This window comes from Eleutherodactylus coqui, chromosome 6 (assembly GCF_035609145.1).
Source record: "Eleutherodactylus coqui strain aEleCoq1 chromosome 6, aEleCoq1.hap1, whole genome shotgun sequence".
In the NCBI taxonomy this organism is placed as follows: Eukaryota; Metazoa; Chordata; class Amphibia; order Anura; family Eleutherodactylidae; genus Eleutherodactylus; species Eleutherodactylus coqui.
Genome location: NC_089842.1, coordinates 51934899 through 51956486, shown reverse-complemented (window position 1 = coordinate 51956486; position 21588 = coordinate 51934899).

Below are 21588 nucleotides of genomic sequence, written 5' to 3'. Positions count from 1 at the left end.
GAAAGAATGGGGGCGTGTGTGGGAATATTCCCGATGGCTTTAGACAGAAGACAGTGGTTTTTGGCAATTTGACAGAGAAAACACAAGGCAGGTTAGTTGCTGTAACATTGATTGGCTTGTGGATAAATAACGCCTTTGTTTATACTGGAGTCAGAATGAACTTTATGTGCAAATATCAAGTCGTCTTTTATTAGCTGGAAACTAGAAAAATATTTATAAACGGATTTTTAATTATCAAGATTGTGTCGCTTATGCACATGAGACATCAAGGAAGTGATCTTGCAATTCTTGAACGCTACTCATCCCCTCCGTAAGCCCCATGATTGGCTCAAAAATGCTGAATTGAGATTGGTAAAAAATTAGGGCAGCAGTTTTCTCCAGATCTGTTCTTCTATGTGTAACAGTTTCTTTAAAAATTGTGTTAATGCACAGGTTGCTGAGTGTGACGTGGAAGTGCAGGAACCAGCTCCACCCAGAGAAGGCATGATTAGGAGGTAATGAAAAATACCACACTCCACATAGGACTATGTGTGAAGCAGTTGGGCGGTAAAGAGACTCACTAGTGCTGACTATACTACAGAAAAAGGGCCACGAAGGACTGTGCTACATAGTAACAGCACCTGCTGAGAAATTGGGAGAGACTGCCTCTTAGGGCTGACTCCAGTGACCAGGCTGGAAAAGTCAAACCTCCAGTTTAGAGAAAGCTGAACCTTACACTTTGTGCTTGCTACCCTTAAAAACCTGGATTGTGTTTTTTTTTACTGTTCTGTTAATAACAGTTAGACTGCCATAGAACGTCCAACTGATTCTTACTGCCATGTGCCTGTCCTAGAGGGGCACGACGATATTTTGGAACCACAGGAGAAGAGTCATAGACATGCTGAGAGACAACACACTGCCAGATATGGGTGAGACTCCAGCCGCCCCAGCGCCAACCCCTCCAACCACTATTACTCAACTGCACCCTAGGGATGTATTAAATCTATATACCCAAATTGGGCATATGAATAGGGCGTGAGCAAACTAATTTAATGTCCATAATGGTGCCTTTGGGTAAGCAATGCAGCCCATCGAGTAACAGCCCCAAACTTTAAGAGGCAGTCTGACCTTCTAAAGTATTCCCACTCACGTAGGAGACAAAGTTTTTCTTTTATAGTAGTTATATAAACAAACCACCAACAATTCAAATACAGTAAATGCATAGTTCTCTTTAAGTAATGATGTATTGAGTGTTGTAAGATGTTATAAGACGGTTCAAGGAAAACAATAGACTGATGTATCACGAGGATTCCAAAAACAATTCTGTGGTATCTTATAATAACTATCCACAACCACAAACATTAAATGTCACTTCTACACTCGTAATTAAATGCATTAGGAATGATTTACACAACAATTTCAGAGTCCTTCCCTTATAAAGGACAATCATGCTGTGAAAATACAGTTTACAAAGATACATAACATTCCTTTCTGTCTCTGGCGGCTATCAACTCGCAACATATAAACCAACATATATGAGTAGATCAAAAGTTACGGCACTAGTAAAAGTTTCAGAATGACGTTTCTTCCCCGTAAAGAGATATAAGGGCAAATATATTAAGACCGGCATTTCAAACGCTGATCTTAATATTATTTCTGCTGGCACACAATGTACCTAATATATGAAGAAGCGCATGTCTCTTCGTATATAAGGTGCATCTTGGCTCTTCCATGCGCATGCATAGATCCGATAAGGCATACGTTTCTGGTATAATTTACATCAGTTTCTGGGGTAAAGTATACACAAATGTTTTTGTCCAGGATGGCCATACCTGCTCCCAATAAGTCATACCTGTTTTTTGGGAAGGTGGCAGACAGCAGTGCAGACTGCCAAAAGTCAAAAATGCTTTGCAATTTTTTAAGCCAGAAGCTAGTGTAAAAATGGTTATCAATGGACTCCGTAGGCTTTTATCTTTTCACTTATGGTAGCAATTTATGTATAAAAAAATACATAATCCTGTATTGTGGGACGCACCCATGTATTGGCTGGCTTCTGTCGTATTGTTCACATTGCAGATTTAGTAGCATGCAGTTGCTCCTCCCCAATCTGGGCTGGTTGAGTGGGTAGCTGCATATAGGTCTGCAGTGGACAGTTTAGCTTCTCTGGTTCATAGTCTGGCTTGCTGCATATTGTTAGGGTAAACGGCCATTGTGCTGACCTTATGGCGATTGTGCCTGCTTAGCGGCTATCGTGCCTGCTCTGCACCTTATCAGGTATTGCATTTTTGGCTCTTTTCCAGTAAAATGTGTTTTTGTGTTCCCCCTCACCTCTGTGATTTTAATTTACTTTACAGTGAGATAGTGTAGGTTCTGACTGACGCAGTGTGGCCTAGCTGTCGGCCCGTCAGCCTCTACATCTTGGCCAAAATGCTAAACTAACACCCACATTTAATTAGTGTGTATCAATACTTACTTAATGCAGTTTGCTATGGACATCTGGGGGAGCCCAAGATGTCAGCCAGTGCAGCCCACTGTTGAGATACAGGGCAAGCCACTGCCATGTCAGTGTGAGTTGTAATCCTGTATTGTGGGACGCACCCATCTATTGGCTGGCTTCTGTGGTATTGTTCACATTGCAGATTAGGTTGTCTGCAGTCGCTCCTCCCCAATCTGGGCTGGGTTGAGTGGGTGACTGCCTATAGGTCTGTAGTGGACAGTCTAGCTCCTCTGGTTCATAGTCTGGCTTGCTGCATATTGTTAGGTTCTACGGCCATTGTGCCAGTCTTATGGCGATTGTGCCGGCATCATGGCCATTGTGCCTGCTCTGCACCTTATCATGTATTGCATTTTTGGCTCTTTTCCAGTGAAATACAATTTATGTATAAGTACCAAGAGAAAATTTAGCTATATTCATTGTCACTTTTTTTTACTGAACATTATTAACAAACTTTGAATAGTGCTATAACTTTATTGATCATTGAGTGGAGAACCTTGGATATAAGCTGCCCATTTGGGTCAGTGTCTATGGTCAGGAGGGAGAGGTTGTTGCTAACAAAAAGTTATGGAAGTTATGAAGTTGTGTTATGCCTATATGGTCACCGGTGGGGTCAGTAATGTAAATATTGTTTGTCCAATCAAACAGCTTCAGTTCATTTGACCATTCTGTGGACCATAATTCTTGGTCTTTTCCTTTAGTCTGCCTTCCTGTGCGCCGGAAATTTTGCAGCATTTATAGTACAAGCCATGTGGTGCAGACTTAAAAGATCTACTTCACACGGTGCAGAACAGTTCTGCAACAAATCCGCAGCATGTCGATTTATATTGTGGATTCATGCTGTGGAAGTCAACCCTTGAAACACAACTGACTTCATACCATTTATGTGCAGATTTGGGCACTGCAGACCTGGTACGCATTTGTTGCAAGTTATTTTGAGCTTGTTTATGCTGACGCAAGCATAAAAGTACTCGCTGCTTGGCGGGACATCTCCACATGCAAACCGCCGGCCTATGGGAGCACCTATTGCATTAGCAACCATCCCCATAAGCCAATTCTTGGCCAATGTAAAAGAAATTGAACGGAGTGCTGATTGACATGCGTGTCAGTCGGTGCTCATTAAATTGGAATGTATAAAAAGACCCTTAGGGCTTAGAAAAGCTTAAAAAGCTATGGAGCGTATTTGCAAATGAACTAGGGATTTATTTATTTTATTAACTATTTTAAATCTGCGCTGTTGTGCACAAGTTTTTAAAAAATAGCTGGAAGTGAGGTCCTGCCTAGAGAGGAGCGAGCACCCAAATGCTCGGGTCCGCGTTATTCGAGTCGAGCTTTTCGGAAAATTCAAGAGCTCTACTCAAGTACCAATTCCCATTGATTACAATGGGAGACTCGAGCATTTTTGTATGTGGCACGCCGGGTGCTGAGATTTTTTTTTTCTTGGTTCTCTCTCTCTCTCCCTGCAGCCTGCCAGCCAAAAAATTTGCCATTGAAGCGCGTGCTGTGTCGCGGTGGGGATGGGCCAAAACAGGCACGTCACAGCGGGGAGGAGTCAAAAACTGGGGCGGGGTTGAACACAGCGTGATGCTTGTTCAAGTAACGAGCACCATCGACTACGCTAATGCTCGAACGAGCATCAAGCTCGGCAGAGTATGTTTGCTCAACTCTAGTCCTGCCCTACCTTTTCTCGCGCATAGTATTGACACGTGAGAATCCCGCTAGTCAAAATGAAACCATTAAAATCAATGACTTTGTCATGTGTTATGGCCATGATTTTCACGGCCACAAAACAGGATGAAATCACTGCCATCTAAAGAAGCCCTAAGAGTGGTAGATTTTGCTATAAACAATTAACTATTTGAAAAAAAAAAACCTTAAAATGTTTTTTCTTGTCCTGATATGGCTCACAAATATTAGTTGTTGGGGTCCAACCATTGGGGCCCCAGTTCCAATAACAAGAAGTGCCTGTACATGAGCTCTTATACTGTACATTTAAAATGTATTCCAGTACTTGAGCAATAATGGCTTATTCTTAGGATAGGCCATTAATGTTAGATTAGTGAAGGCCTGACTCTTGGGACCCCCATGGGTCATCTAATTGATGGGATGCCTGATGTTACAACTCAGAGCAGCTCAGTCCAATTCAAGTGCACTTGAAAAACAATGAATGGGATGCGGCAAAGCTGGAGCGCTGTAGCCCCTTCAATCAGCTGATTGGCAGTGGTATAGACAATCGGACCCACACCAATTGATTGGCTAATTGAAGGATAGGTTATGAATAGAGATGAGCGAACGTACTCGGTTCGGGTGTTTTTGGACTCGAGCACCACTTTTTCCGAGTAACTGACTACTCGGACGAAAAGATTCGGGGGGCGCCGGGGGGCGGGGGGTGGCGTGGTGGAGCAGGGGGTAGCAGTGGGGTACAGGGGGGAGCTCTCCCCCCCCCCCTCCCCTCTGCAACCACCCGCGCACCCTCTGCACCCCCCGCATCTTTTCGTCCGAGTAGTCAGTTACTCGGAAAAAGCGGTGCTCGAGTCCAAAAACACCCGAACCGAGTACGCTCGCTCATCTCTAGTTATGAATTATATAGAACCCTTCGATATCAAGGGCAAGTATGAAAACAGGTGATTGACTACACTCAGCTATTTCCAGGAGTCTAGCTGACTTTAACCTATAGAATGGACCATAGACTCTTAGCGTGCCATAAAAGTGTAATTGATGGGGGTCCAACCACTCTAGTCAATATACCATAAACTTACTAAATGGGAATCTGTCAGCTTGAATATGCTGTCCAAACTGTATGCCTCGTATTATAGAGCAGGAGGAGCAGGGCAAATTAATATATAGTTTTATAGGTAAACATTCACTACAACTTGTATTTTATTCATTTATATCACTGCTCATTCTGAGCTGAATAGTCCAATGGGCGGTCCTATTAGTGATTGGCAGCTATGTGTGTATGACTACATACATGGGTAGCTGTCAGCCACTGATAGCTCCACCCATCAGACTGTTCAGCTCTGAATGTGCAGAGATATAAATGAATAAAATACAAGTTGTAGTGAATGTTTCCCTATAAAACTGTATATCAATCCGCTCAGCTCCTCCTGCTCTATATCATCATGCCTGCCGTTTGGACAGCGTGTTCGAGCTGACAGATTCCCTTGAATACCCTAAAGAGTTACGTATCTTGATAATCAGTAATGTTATGTAAAATAAATAATAATATATCTATAAATATATGTTCTGCATCTGTATGATCTACATAATCTCTACAAATATGTATTTTAATCTTTTCATTTAAGCAATTCAAGCATAATAAAAAAAGTATTTTTTGTATAATTTAACATGTCAGATTCACATGATGAAAACTTTATGTCACGTATTGTAGCCAAGGGCATTGCGGATTTCTAACATTTGATGTTATCAGTCAGCGCGGTTCACTAAAAACATACTGATATTAAGTTAACCTCATAAACATGTATGTGCAGAGCTGTGGATAATCAAACTTTAGAAGCGTGAAAAAGTGTGCCTTAGGTCGCAACGTAAAAGCGTTGGGTTTCGCACAGTATACAAGCGCTTCAAAATGGCAACATATAAAGAGAACCCCGGGCCTAGACATAGTATTATATACATTTTTTAAGACTATGAAGACAAATCTTGTCAAGGACATAGTAAATGAGCTACTTAAGGATCTACTAATTAACATAATATGAATGGTTATCCTTTGTTCTGCCTGTAGGGGAGGCACAAGAATTACAGTCAACTATTAGGGTGTGGTGTCTCAACAAAGTCTTACAATCATTAATTCATCTTTACAAAGCTGTAGTTTAAATATAAACTATTCCCATAAGTTCAACCATTGTAACCTATTTTCTTATATTCTTCCGTATATTGCTATATACAATACTTTTCATAGGGAAACCCATTTAGGTGCCTATCGCCTCTTAAAGCAACCCTCCATGTGGATGGCATGGGCTCAGCTTCTGAACCCGAGTCCCCCCATAGGAAGTAAGTGTACATCTACTTGTTGGAACCCCCTCCCAGCCAGAATGAAAACTTCAGTCCTGGGGCGAGAAGGGGTTAAAATTGCCTCACAACCGCTCTGTCCTTCGTGGTTGCTGCTGACCAAGACATGTGACTGCTGCAGCCAATTCCTGGCTGTAAAGGTCACTGCTGTGGCCAATGATTGGCTGTGGCAGTCATATGTCCTGGTCACCGGAGACCAGGAAGAACAGAGTGGTTGAGAGGCAATTTTAATTCATGGGAATACCCCTTTAAATATTCAACATGTTTCAAACACAAAACTGCATGGCAATCTTGAATTTCACAAGAACAGAAGACTGAGCAGAGAAAAGGGAGAGGCAATTATAAACCTCTTCTGATGTGAAGAAATACAACACTACATAGTGTGTGGGGGTCCTCCATGTCCGGTGGATTAGGAGACGGAGCACAGGTTGCAGTAAATAACTACAGTTACTTTAACTTGGCACAAAGTTTCAGAATATTGTAACACGGTTACAAAAACGTTGGCGATGTAATCTGTAATACTCAACAGTACAGACTCTTGAATCTTGGCAACGCTGTCTCGGCTTACCAGTCCTTGCGAAACGTGTCCTACCAGTGCCCTGGTGATGTAGACCTTCCAACAGCTACCATGTCTGGGAATGTGACCACACAAGCAATATCCACACAGGTGACAATAGAGACTGTTATGTAAATCAGTTCTCACTGAACATTATATTTGCATCACTTTCCTAACTTAACTAAACTCTAGCACATACTGTATAGCATTTACCCACCTTTGCTAGGTTAACTTTTTTTACTCCTGTGTACAAGGGAGTTATATTTCAAGGCTTTTGGTCTTAAAACTTTTAAGTAAATTTTATGTGATGTTAAAGGGGTTGTCTCGCGAAATCAAGTGGGGTTATTATACACTTCTGTATGGCCATATTAATGCACTTTGTAATATACATCGTGCATTAAATATGAGCCATACAGAAGTTATTCACTTACCTGCTCCGTTGCTAGCGTCCCCGTCGCCATGGATCCGTCTAAAATCGCCGGCGGCTTGCTTTTTTAGACGCGCTTGCGCAGTCCATTCTTCTGCTCTGAGCACGAGCTGCTTCAGCGTGTTCGCCACTACAGCTCTTCTGCGCATGCGCAGACGAGCTGTAACTTCTCAGGAGCGCGCTGGAGCGGCCATTCTGCTACCATCCTCTGTTAGAGAATGGTGCAGAAACTTGAGCAGCCCAGCCAAGAAGCCCAGCCCAGCAGCCCAGCCCAGCCGAGAAGCCCAGCCCAGCAGCCCAGCCGAGAAGCCCAGCCCAGCCCTGCCGTGAAGCCGCCCATGTAAGTCAGGGGTCGGGGGTGATGTGTTCGCTGGGGGGCCTGCCGCCGGGCCCTGGAGCCTGCCGCCGGGCCCCGGAGCCTTCGTCTGTTGTCAGGGGCCTGCCGCTGGGCCCCAGGGCCTAGCGCGGGGGGAGCCGGGGCCTAGCGCGGGGGAATCGGGGCCTAGCGTTGGTTACCTGCTGCCTGGCGGTGGGTGACTGTGGCCCAAGAGTGTGTGCCGTGGTCGGCGGCCGCGGTGGGTCCCGGTCGGCGGCTGCGGGGCGACTGGTTGTCAGGGAGACACAGCTGGTAGCGTCTCGGGAGCGCGCATGTCGGGCTACAGCAAGCGACGGGAAAAGAGCCGGTGGCCATCTTTGGGAAACTTTTTATAAGTTGCTGAAACGCTGGAACTGTAAGTAGAAACCGGCTAGAAAAGTCATTTACACGGGTGCTTAGTAATGTATGCTTAATAAGGGGGACTGGGCAAAAAAAAAATTTCACTGCTTCCTCGAGACAACCCCTTTAAATACTAATCCATCTATCTATCTATCTATCTATCTATCTATCTATCTATCTATCTATCTATCTATCTATCTATCTATCTATCTATCTATCTATCTATCTAATCTCTATCTCACTTGATACTATAATAAATCTCTAAGTCTCCAGCTCTATAGTACCTGGATTGTATATCCCCAGTACTAGCCACACTAATGCCATCCAAACCTATAATAATAATAATTTACATCATCGTTATTCTCATAATTTCGTAGAGTGACGAGATCTGATGAGTTGAGCGTTAAGATTGATGCATTGGTTGCCTTGTGTATTTGAATGTTCTACAAAAAGAAAACTCTGAGTGCAAGTTTTAGTCTTCTTTCTTCTATGTCGTCCCTTAAAAAATAATGAAAATAAAAATATTCCCCGTGTAGTAGGATACGTGCAGCAGACACTTTTAGTGCATGGCCAAGTACCAACCAAACCATCGACCTTTTCCAAAGCTACCATTAGGCACTCACAAGTAATTTAAGTAATTTACCAATATGCCAAATTTCCTTTCAAGAAGTTTGCAACTCAAAGTCATAGGAAAACGTTTACAGTTAGAAGGAACCTTTTTTCTTAAAAAAAACCACAATAACATACTGTACTTAATTTCATCTATGGTACCGCTGCTGGGAAATTGAACACAGGGTTCCTGGACAGATTACAGTTGATTTCTGCGAATCCCACACCCTGTCATCAGCCTATCATTGGAGACTCTCCTAACAAAAAGAGATTGCCAAGGTGCACAACCCATTCAATAAGGATCCACCACTGGGGCAAAAGTTAGTTTCATAAAAAAATTAAGCATGTACCCCTCTCCAGTAAACTCATATAAAGGGTTTTATCAAAATAATGAAAACACCTAGATGTTTCAAGAGATTTATTTTATTAAAGGGATTATCGGGGGACAAAGTTCTGTTCAAAAACCTCTTCGGTCTACGGTAGTAAAATAACAGAGCTCATACTCACTCTTCCATGCTCCCCTACCCCACTGCCGTCTTGATGGTTCTCCAGCTCCTGCTGAACTGCACTTCCTGGAAGGAAGTGATGACCACCCAACACTAGGTCACATGAGCACTGCAGTTATTTACTGGCTGAAGGGAGATGGTGATTGGTTGCAGTGGTCACATAGCCCTTTTTTCGGGAACATCATCACGACTCCCTACACCAGGAAGTGAAGTTCGACCAGGGACTGGAAATCCAGCAAAATGGCAAGGGCAGAGGAGCATGGAAGGGTGAGGATGAGCTCTGTTATTTTGCTACAGCAGACTTAAGACATAGTAGCATAGTAACATTGACGTTTTTGAACAGAAGTGTGTCCCCGGATAACCCCTTTAATAAAGTGTAGGACGCCTTTGGCAGTTAATACAGCCTGAATTCGGTTTGGAATGGACTCATACATGAATGATATCTAATGTAATATTAGACCAATAACTCTTCAAGATCCAGTACAGATGTTGGTGAGGTTAATGTCTTCTTATTCTTGTTTCCAAAGCAAACCAGAGCAGCTCAATGATGTTCAGGTCTCGTGACCGTGGTGGCCAAGGTAGATGCTGAACTTCATCTTCATGCTCCTAAAATGACGTATGGACATAGCGAGCATGGATAGGGGCATTATCATCCTAGAAAAACCATCTCCATCAGGAAACAATGTCTGCACCATTGGGTGGAACTGATCAGCCAAAATGTCACTTTTAAGTTGGCAAAGGGTCCTTCAGAAAACGATGACATGACTGGCCGAACCACAATGGATCCACCACCATGTTTGACTATAGGAAGCACACAGGTAGAATAATAGGCTTTCCTTTGGCATCTGTCAGGCATAAGCACACCCCATGGTGGCAAATAATGTAAAGAAGGATTTGTCAGAACAAATATTATTTCAGACTATCAGCAGAACAGGATTTGTTCTCGTGGCACCATTGTAGTAGTCTTTGGACATTCGCTTATGTAACATTGTAGCATACTATTTAAGCCTGAAAAAAAAACATATTTCTATCTGGTATTACCAACCCTGATCCAGAGGAAGGCAAAAAAAACAGCAATAACATATGAGCCAATATTTCTCATTTAAGGGAAACCTTTCCTTCCTGACTTCAATCTGGCAATTGGTATAGTCCCCGAATCAACAATCCTTTTGAAGTAATCAGTGATTATAACATAGAATATTGTAACGCTGAAGAAAGACATCCAGGCCCCTCTTAAACTTCTTTACCGAATTCGCCATCACTACATGCTCAGGCAGAGAGTTCCATACTCTCACTGCTCTTACAGTAAAGAACCCCCTTCTATGTCAGTGTAGAAACCTTCTTTCCTCTAGACGTAGAGAGTGCCCCGGTTGTTACAGTCCTGTGTATAAATAGATGATGGCAGAGATCTCTGTATTGTCCCCTGATATATTTATACAAAGTTATTAGTTCATCCCTCAGCCATCGTTTTTCTAAACTAAAAAACTCCAGTTTTGATAACCTCTCTGGGTATTGTAGTCTGTCCATTCCATTTATTATATTAGTTGCCCACCTTTGTACCTTCTCAAGCTCTGATATGTTCTTCTTGAATACTGGTGCACAATACTATCCACAATATTCCATGTGTGGTCTGACCAGTGACTTGTAAAAAGGAAGAACAATGTTCTCGTCATGTACCCCTAGACCTCTTTTGATGCACCCCATGATCCTATTTGCCTTAGCAGCAGCTACCTGACACTGGTTACTCCAGTTACTTTTACAGCTAACTAAAACCAGTGGTTTGTGGATACTATTGTGTTTTAGCAGATGATATTTGGCCTTCAAGGGTGTATGCTGTCATGACGTTTGACATCGTACCTCTGGATACACCAAGTAAGCTAGTGGTTTTGCTGACAGATGCTCCAATTAGACGGGCACCAACAAGCCGCCCTCTCTAAAAGCCTGTAAGATTGGACATCTTCCATGTTCCACAATACAAAACACCGAATGCAGAAGAACTACTGCTGTTTTACTGTTGATTTGCATAGATACTACACATTAACAAGAATGCCGGGGTGTCAGGGTCCACATGCGTATTTTTACGGCATTTATTACCAAGAGCATTATCAATCCTGGGTGTTTCCATTATTTTGATAAATCAGCCATACTTAGGGAAAATGAATTTAGTGAAATAATGTATGCCCCCATGATTGGTACTTTAGGTACCAGGCGGTCTGTGAACAGTTAAACAGCCCGGCCACCAATCACCGCCATCCCTCCTCCTTACCCTTTCGCTTCCTCACATTCCATTAAAAGTATGTGGCTTTCTTTATTTGTTAATAATATTTAACCTTCTTTGGCGCCTGCTTGTACTTCAGCCCCCCTTTTACGTTACTTGTAGACAAGCCCCGAATTTGTTAAAAGTACACTTGATGACACATAAATAGGACAATCTGTCAGAGAGCAGCTAAACCGCTCTGACAGATCTCCAGATCCACAATCCATGCTAAAAACCGACATTCTCAATGTCTTAAGCATGCTCACTCTTTCCCTCCTCGGCATAATGCACACTTATACACACATTATATCATAGATGATGCAGATTTTCTCCTATAGACATATTCGTGTGGAAAAGTGTGAAACATTCCTTATCAACAGTAGGAGTCACTCTGAAAATAGGGGAAAACTGGAGGAAAATGTTTTACTAAACTAATATGCAAATAGGAAGATGGAACAATACCTCTACAGTGCCACCTATTGGAAGGCAGTGTTTCTTCAAGTAAATGTAAGACTTTTTAACAAGCCTTGTAGCAATGACTGGGAATTTTAAACCAAAGCCAGAATCTTATAAGACTCCTCACACCTTCTAGGTGCTCTTCCTAAGGTAAAACTATACTCTTCCCACATCATAGGCCTCTCACTAGCCAAGCCAGAAACCTACTGCACACTGACGAGGGGCAAACCCCCCCGAAACAGCTGTCTGTGTATAGTTATCTATTCTTTCTGAGCTCCACATGTGCATAGTTTGGTTCCTAGCTGGCCTCTGTGGTGAGCAGGGTCTTATGCTCTTCCATGACCTCTTCATTGGCCACCAACGCTCTTCTTCCCTCCCAGCTGTTTCCAAAGGCAACATTTCTTTATCTGCAGCATTGCTGATGTCACCTTTAACTTCCTGTCCCGCAGCTGCCACCATTTCTTGTGATGTCCCCGTTGCTTCTTCAATTGAGCATGCAGCCATTTTTTGCTTCCAATCGCTTCAGCCCTCAAAATCACCTCACTCCATCAATATAGGGTCCATGCAGCTCCATTGCTGACCGAAAAAGAAGCAGTCCTGCTATAGATTTTATCTTATCTCTTGCTTCTTGGCTGCTTTTAAGCTCAGCTCTATTAGGACAGAGCTGTGATCTGTAACTACAGTTTAGCTACAGTGCCTAATCTGAAGTAGTCTGGGACACACCCACTGTCCAATCACTGGTTCAGAGCAGGCATCTTGAACCAATGATGAGACAGGGGTGTTTCCTAGGCTAGTTCAGATTAGGTACCGTAGCTAAACTGTGGTTATAGATCACAACTCTGTTCTAATAGCGTTGAGCTATAAGCAAGATTTGAAGAAAAATGCATTGCAGATTATAATCCACTCTAAATTCTGATTTACATATCAATTTTGAGCCCATAACCAGAGGGTCGCTTTAAAGTCTGCCAGGCTTCTCATCGGTGGATGATTAACCAATCAAAAAGGACCAGACGCAAAGGGAAATGAGATTGCAAAACCTACTGGGACAGGGATTGATGCGAAGGATAAAGTCATTACTCCAAGTTGCATAAGTGAATTTTAAGTAAATTAAATATACCTAAATGGTACCCGCACTTTGAAACAACTTGCATTAATATGATAGCTGTATAAGTATAAAATTACTTGTACGTGTTGAAAATTTGTTCTAAGGTGCCAGCCTGCCTTCTAATGTTGATGTCAAGCGAATCCATCAGTAAGAAGGGTGAGCAGTGCCCTGCTCCCCACTTACAGATTACTGTCCCATGTGATAGTGTGAAGTAGGGCCAGTAGTCATCTTATGATGTGATGCAGCAGAATGCAACAGAAGAAGTGGTGGAGAATGCACATTAAGTACAGTGTAGGCCACATTCCTCCTTCCAGTGAAGCGGCCAGAGGCGGACTACAACTGTTGGAAAGACTGATAGCAGTGCGAGCTGCAAAATATGTCTATATCCCCATGCAGGAGAGATCAGAGGGTCAAGCTGCAGGTTAGCTATCATACAAGGGCCTGTAGTAGGGACTGCTGCAAAGGGAGAGGCACTAGAATTCTATGGGCCCAAGGGGCAAGAGACTGCAGAGTTGCTGTTGATAGACCACCTGAGTGGACACCAGATTCCAGAGAAAAGAGTCCTTCAGATGACCAATAAAGGGCTTTGATGACCCCGGAGCCAAAGAGAACAGCCAGGAAAGCTCAGAGAGATCATCAGTGCAAAGGACACCACAGCACATAGGTAGATAGGAAGTCTCTCTCCCCATCAATTCCGGGCACGGAGATTGCAGTGTCGAAGTTAAAGAACAACCGGAACATGAGATGCTGATACTCGGTGAAGAGGACTTCAGTAGTTGTAAATGTACAAATTCCCCTGGGACAGTTAGGCGTAAATCCCTGGCCAGTGTGTGGGGGTCATGGACTTATGGACACTGTGGAACACTAGCGTAATTAAGTTTGGCGCCATAGATTTAAGCAAAGCCTTGCACAGTTGATTAAACAGGTTAATATATCTTTTCCATTATGTGTAATGTTCCATGATGTTTGTAATGGAAGCAGCAAGGCATCAGCTAATGGGGAGGAGCAGATAGGTAAATATGGAAGTGACCAGGGAGTAATTCCGTGGGGTATTCATGACAGAGAGAGACCTCTGTAATTTGGTGGAGTCAGTGACATCATGCCTTCTGTGTGTAATGGACGTGGCTCCTACGTGAGAGCTTGTCGGGCTACGAACTGAGGCTCGATGTAAAGTATCTTACTGCATCTGGTGTGAGACTTGTAACGTGTATAGTGAGGAGAGGCCAGCATCGTTGTATGCCTTGCTGCTACCAAGGAAGGTAGTTTGAGGGACCATGTATGCATCGGTCAATTATGCCAGATTATGAGGACTGTCACTTTAAGAGAATGAAACTACATGTTGTAACACAGTGTTATTACAAAATGTTCAATAATGTTATTACATAATATTCAATATGCTATTACGCAATGTTCAAGTACATGTCACTTCCTATGGAGCGAAATGCCATTCATATTGTTCTGGTTAAGTAAAACTTCATTTTCTATAAAAAAAAAAAAAAGAAGGCGCTGCTTCCACCTCTGTGTGTCACCGTCGCGCCATACACAACACCACCACCTGCTTCATGGAGAAGAGGTGTAACTCATGCTGCTTATTGAAGTGTATGAAGAGTAGAGGGGAGGGAGGAGAGAGATACTCGCACAGGAAGTCATGCTACCAGTGAAAACTGAAAATTATAGATTTAACCTGCAAGGAGCAAAACTGATGACAAATGCAAGATACAAGTCATATAATGGTGCTGCCGCTCTATACACACAGGGCACCTTATTCTAAAAATGAACTGAAAGTGCGGGTACACTTTAATATTACTTAATAATACCATTATTCACCACACCAAAGAGTAGAATCTTGGGCAAAAAGATGGGGGTGATATTTGGTGTAGTAATTCAAAAGAGGTCCAAAACAATGAAACAACAATAGGAAATGCTCTCACCTTATCAGGTTGTGCTAGGAATGGGCAAAACCACATGAAATCAATTTGAAATAGCAAGTGCGGACCCAATGGTGGTCTTGATACTGGAAGCTGCAAGCCTTTTCCTGGTCTCACCAAGAGGATTCTCTCCATTTGCACTCCCACTGGGCTGATGATATGCATAACATAGATAAGACTTGTGAATGAGCTTTGCTTTTTTTCAGAAGAGGCTGACATGTACATTGCCAGACTTCTTGTAAAAATGAACTTTACTTACCAACAGAAGCAACCATCTTTTTTTTATCCCTGATGAAGACCCCATTCCAGGTTGGAAATGCATTGCCTCTATAGGAAAATAAAGTTCATTATTTAAATTAGTCTAGTAATACCTCATTTGGCTGGTCAGAACTATATTATCCACTTAGCACAAAGAGCTAGGTCCTGACTTTACCAATGACCACCAGGGACTAAATAATAAATCTTCCACAGCCCACCAGGTATTGGAAGGCTATGCATACTACTGCAACACCGGGCCCTGAGAGTCAAGTTTACAATATTCTCTATGCTAGTAATCAATAGCGAATGAATTGTGCATGTTCCATTGTCCATTCATGACAACAACCCTTGTATATTTGCTCTATTTGGGCATCTAGATGCCATATGGGAGTGGAGGGTGCATGATCATTCGAATGGCCAGCATCTAATGCTACATTTCCCTTTCAGCTGCCCAATGCCCATGAAGAGGTTCTCTTTGGAATAAAATCTAATCAGACTTTGTGAAACAACCCCTTTAAAGAACCACCCAGGCAAAACTGAATCACTGTATCATCCATCTCAAACAGAAATAAAACCTGACTTAGGGGGTGTCAAATGACACAAGGATACATAGTACCAAATAGAGGATCCATGTCACCCATCTAGGACTTTACTAGGTTTAAAGAGGTTTTACTACTTCTAGCTATTTTGCTGCAGGAAACAGCCAGCTCCTTACAACGTGAAGTGCCCAGGGTTGGTACTGCAGGCTTAGTTCCATTTACCTCAATTGGACTCAGCCTCCAGTACCAACCCAGGCCACTACGCAGTGTACAGAGCTGTCCGCTTCCTGCAACAAAACAGCTAGAAGTAGTAAAACCAACTTAAGCCTAATACAGTCCTGGATGGATGACAGAGGGATCCTCCATTTGTTACTCTGCACCCTTGTGTCATGTGATGTCATTGTGTCATGATGTCATGATGTTTAAGCATTTTGATCACATCAGGTACCGTATGCAGAATGTTTGGTGCATATGACACATGAATGATGTCCGTGTAATTGCCTGAGCTATCTCACTATGCATTTGATTACTTCATACAGTAAACAGCAAGGAAAGTATGAAATCTTGGCTCTAGAGTTGTTGGGTCCCATGTGGATCTTCTGCATTCGGTCCAGTCCAAGAGTTCACACCTCTACTTTCATCATCTGTTAGTACATGATGCTATCTTCATATGTTTCCATTTATAAGTTCAAACACAAAAAGAAAAGATGTTTTCTTTCTTGGAATCCATGTGAAACTTGAAGTTGATTGTGAAACCATTCGCTGAACTGGACCAGGTTGAAGTGACTTTGGATTGTTTTTCTTGTACTACAATGTAAGGTATTTTTGTTTGAGATGGATCATGCGAGCTACAGCAATTCCTGGTGTTTTATTACTCTATTATTCTGGATATGAGTCATTGTGCTTGGTATCGTAAATGACATCACAGTAAAAAGACGTGATTATGCTGGCAGTACTGGCAATAATAGAATATTTGTTGCACCTATTTTACTTATTGTTGGCTTTGTGTTTTGTTTTTTTCCCCCCCGTTTTATTATATGGGGATTTTTTTCACAAATTGCCTGTGTCAACTTTTCTTTCATTCAGAGGTACTTTAAATATTACAGAATGTTAGCATCTGTTTTTCGGCAACTTGTTCCCATTGCTTCCTTTACCTTGTGTCAGCACTTTTCCACTCACTTCCATTTATTTAAAACCAATGCGTACCTCCAATTCTATACAACGATGGCGTATTTTCAATGAACTGTCAATGCTTTATTTTTCACCTAAAAGCAGCTAGAAGTAGTTGTCGTTTTGCTGCAAAACTCGGCATGCAGTTACATCTCAGGCAGATATGAGTTGTGGGGTGATTAGATGAACGATCTTGTCACCTGAAGCCCTAAAAGTGGTTCCCCCCTTGGCCTATAAAAGGCTCTCGGAAGCTCCTTGTGTGCAGTGACCTCTTTTTCCGGTTGTGTAGAGCTTGTTGACCACAAGACACGTCTACGATACAGTCAAAAAGATATCGCCCAGAGTTTGAGAGGGGCGCGTTATTGGGATGTGAGGAGCTGGATGGTCATATCGATAAATTGCCCACCACCTGGGCCATTATGACCAGACTATTAGATGGTGTTGGGATCAGTAGATGCATGAGGGCACACAATACGACCGGGCTCAGGACGCCCCGACTGACTACCAGTAGAGAGGATCATATGATAAGCACGAGCAGCTTTCACTGTTCATTGTCCGCCATTCAGAGACAGGTGGTGCCATCTTTACAGGCTCCTGTGTCTGTTGGAACCATTTCCAGGAGATTGGCTGAAGGACATTTGGTCTCACGTGTTGTGACCTTGACACCCACTCTGTTTGCAGTGGTGCTGTGAACAACTAAACTGGACTGCCACAGAGTGGAACTGAGTGGTCTTCACCAACAAATCCAGGTTTAACTTGGGCACTGATGACGGTCGTGTTCATGTCTGGAAACCTAGGGGAGAGCACCTCAATCTTGCCTTTGCTGTGGAGCTGTACGCTGCCTCCTGCTGGTATGATGGTCTGGTGGGAACATCGCATACAACAGTCGGTCACCCCTAGTGGTGGTACGAGGGACAATGACAGCTCAGCAATATGTTCAGGACATCCTGCAGCCACATGTGTTCCTCTCAGCAGAGAGGCAGCAGGATAATGATCGGCCGCACACACAAGGGGGTCACAGGAATGTCTCCTCAACATTGTCAGACTTCCGTGGCTGCCCGGTTGTAAGATTTATAGCTAAAAGAAGATGTATGGGACCATCTGGGACACCAACCTTGACTGCCTACACATTTTCGCAATCTAGAGGTTCAGTTACAGCAAATGTAGAGTGATACGCCACAGGGTACAATATGGAATCTGTATGCTTCCATGTCCACCCACATCACATCTTCTATACAAGCTAAAGGCAGCCCAACAGGGTACTAGAGCCTCCATGCCTGCCCTTATCACATCTTGTATCCAAGCTAAAGGCAGCCCAACAGGGTACTAAAGCCTCCATGCCTGCCCTTATCACATCTTGTATCCAAGCTAGAGGTGGTACAACAGGGTACTAGAGCCTTCCTTCAAGTGTTCAGTTTTCTGCAATAAATGATCCTTTCTTAGACTGTAATTACTTATTTACATCAACTTTACAATCAAGCTTAGAGAATTTAATTCCTTTCCGGCAACTTCTAGGGTAGAGATCTTTTTCTTCAATGAGTGTATGTGTCATGGCAGTTCAAATGCTCTGTGTGAAGCAGAATTCCTTTTGACTTCATCATTTCCTATCTAATTCATAAATGAGCAGAATAAAAAATCCTAAAAAAAATCTAAAAAGTTCCTAGAGGTAAGTAACTGGCTGTAAAGTCAATTAAAATGCAATTGTCTTCTACTGGACTTTTGAGGCACGTTATTGTCAAAGCACGGCCCACCTAAATAATATGAGTTCCAGCATCTGTAATAAACTAAAAGGGTATGGTCACCTTAGGCATAAATGCTACAGATTTTCAGCTTTGAAAATCCCCAGTTTTTACAATACAAGTTACATGGATGAGATTTAAAAAATGTCATGGTGCGGAAATATTCCACACAGAAGCTTCAGTAAAATTGATATACGCTAAAGATTGTAAACCGCAGCATGTCAATTTATGCTGTAGATTTTCACAGTGAATTTCACTCCTTCTAATGGGAGGTAGAGGGGAAAGACACAGATTAGATATTAGAAGACACTTTCTGACAGTGAGGGTGATCAATGAGTGGAACAGGTTACCACAGGAGGTGGTGAGTTCTCCTTCAATGGAAGTCTTCAAACAAAGGCTGGACAGACATCTGTCTGGGATGATTCAGTGAATCCTGCACTAAGCAGGGGGTTGGACCCGATGACCCTGGAGGTCCCTTCCAACTCTACCATTCTATGATTCTATAATGAGGGGGCAAAATCTGCACCAAAATCAAACTTAAAAATCCTTACCATTTGGTGATGATTTCCTGCAAAAAATGCTCAGAGAATCCTCAATGAATGAACATGTCCTTAGTTCTCTGTGGGACACCTCATATGTATATATTGATGAAGTAGATATACATTTCCCTTGGAAACTCTATAGTTTATCGGCTAAGCAACATAATATACACTTCATACCTGATGGGAGATATCAGTCCAAGAAACGTGGACCAATATCGCAGTTGTAAACCTCCGATTTTTGCCTGCAATTGTGATGCGTTTTGCGAGAAAAACACATTGATTTGCATCGCTGCACTTGCGGTTTTTAAGCGGACTTTTCATGCACGGTCTATGAATTGTAAAAATAGACAAATCACATTGCATTTACATGTGAGTGCGATGCAATTTTTTCAGGCTTCCATAAGAAATAATGGGCGATTCTCGAATAAGAATCGCCCAAAAATAGGACATGCTGCGATTTTTCTATCCCAGACTATCGGCACTAGAGAAATATCGCTCATGTGAATAAACAGATTTAAATTAATATGTTCTTTCATGTGCAGGTTCTGTCCATATCGCCATTGGTCTGAGCTCATGAGTGAAAATCTCCTGTGTCTATACACCCTAATATGGTCTTTTTCTGTTATCAATTTTCTGTGTTTCTATAGAAATCAATGTTTTCATTGAAGTTAATGGCAAAGAAGCTAGATCACCACCTGGAAAATATGTGAGAAGGTAATCAAGTAATCATCTGGTGATCATCTGGTTACCAGATCGCTACTCAAAGAGAAATAGGAATGTCCATTAGGTCTCACTCAACTATTCTGTCATGAAGGACTTAAGGGCTTATTCACATGAGCGTATATTGGCCGGCATTTTCATGGCCAGCCGATATATGCTACCATCTGATGCACAGGCTTGGCATAAATGCCGTCGGGCGGAGGGAGACAGTTTAGCTCTGCTAAGCTGTCTCAGCCTTCCCCTCGCCGGCTCTCTGCAAAGGGAAGAGGCGGGACTCGGCAGGAGCTAGTGTGCTGAGTTCCCACCCCCTCTCCGCCCCTTGCCGCTGTTTGCAATGGGAGGGGGCCCATTGCTGTTTGCATTGGAAGGGTGCCCCCTCCCATTGCAAACAGCGGCAAGGAGTGAAGAGGAGAAGAGAAGGGGGAAGGAGTTTAGCCGTCATGCTGCTAAACTCGCTTCCACCTCCCTTCTCTGCCCGCTGTCATTGGCTCACATAGGAGTCTATGGCAGCAGCCAAAGTCGGGCCAGGAAGATAGTTCCAGGACTATCTTTCCTGCCTGGCGTAAAAGCGCCTGGCCGGGTGCTTTTATACTGTGGGAATACACCTGTGTGATCTGATACATTGGATTCCAATGCATCAGATAGTAGCGTATATCAGCTGGTCGTGAAAGCGGTGGCCAATATACGCTCATGTGAATAAGCCCTAAAGTTGTTGTCCGGGACTTTTACTATTAATGACCTATCAATAGGACAGTGTGGTGAGGGGGGCCCTTGGGCCCCCCTAGCTCGGGGGCCGGGTTACAATTGTGACCACTATAGGTTCACTACTGCTTCCAGTGTTGTCCACACTGACAGCGGACCCAAGGATCAGCTTATTGGCGGGGATCCCAAACAGCAGAACCCAGTCATACAACTAGTGATGACCTATCCTGATGATAGGTTATCAATAGTAAAGGTACTGGAGAACCCCCTTAAGAATCGTACTGACATGACAAGCTAATCTTGTGGACTGAAAGTAGGTGACCCCTGGAGTCCGGGGATGTATGTTTTATACTTACATCCTCCGTCGTTCCTCTGTGGGCAGTCGTGGAAGATGCTGCTCAATGCATTTAGCGGCGCTGCAAAGTAGTCTGCTCGAGGTAGCGATGGGGGAGGTAAGTATAAAACTTTCATCCTCGGACTCCACTGGTCACCTACTTTCAGCCCATAAGCTAAGCTTATAGGGCTAATAGCAGGTAACAGATTCCCTTTAAATATGTCTGTGTTATTTTGAGCTACATTATTATTCATAGAAAATTGGTAGAGATGAGCGAATATACTCGTTTCGAGTAATTACTCGATCGAGCACCGCGATTTTCGAGTACTTCTGTACTCGGGTGAAAAGATTCGGGGGGGGGCAGGGGGAGGCGTGGCGGAGCGGGGGGTAGCAGCGGGGAACAGGGGGGAGCCCTCTCTCTCTCCCTCTCCCCGCTGTAACCCCCCACTCACCCACGGCGCCCCCCCGAATCTTTTAGCCCGAGTACGGAAGTACTCGAAAATCGCGGCGCTCGGGCGAAAAA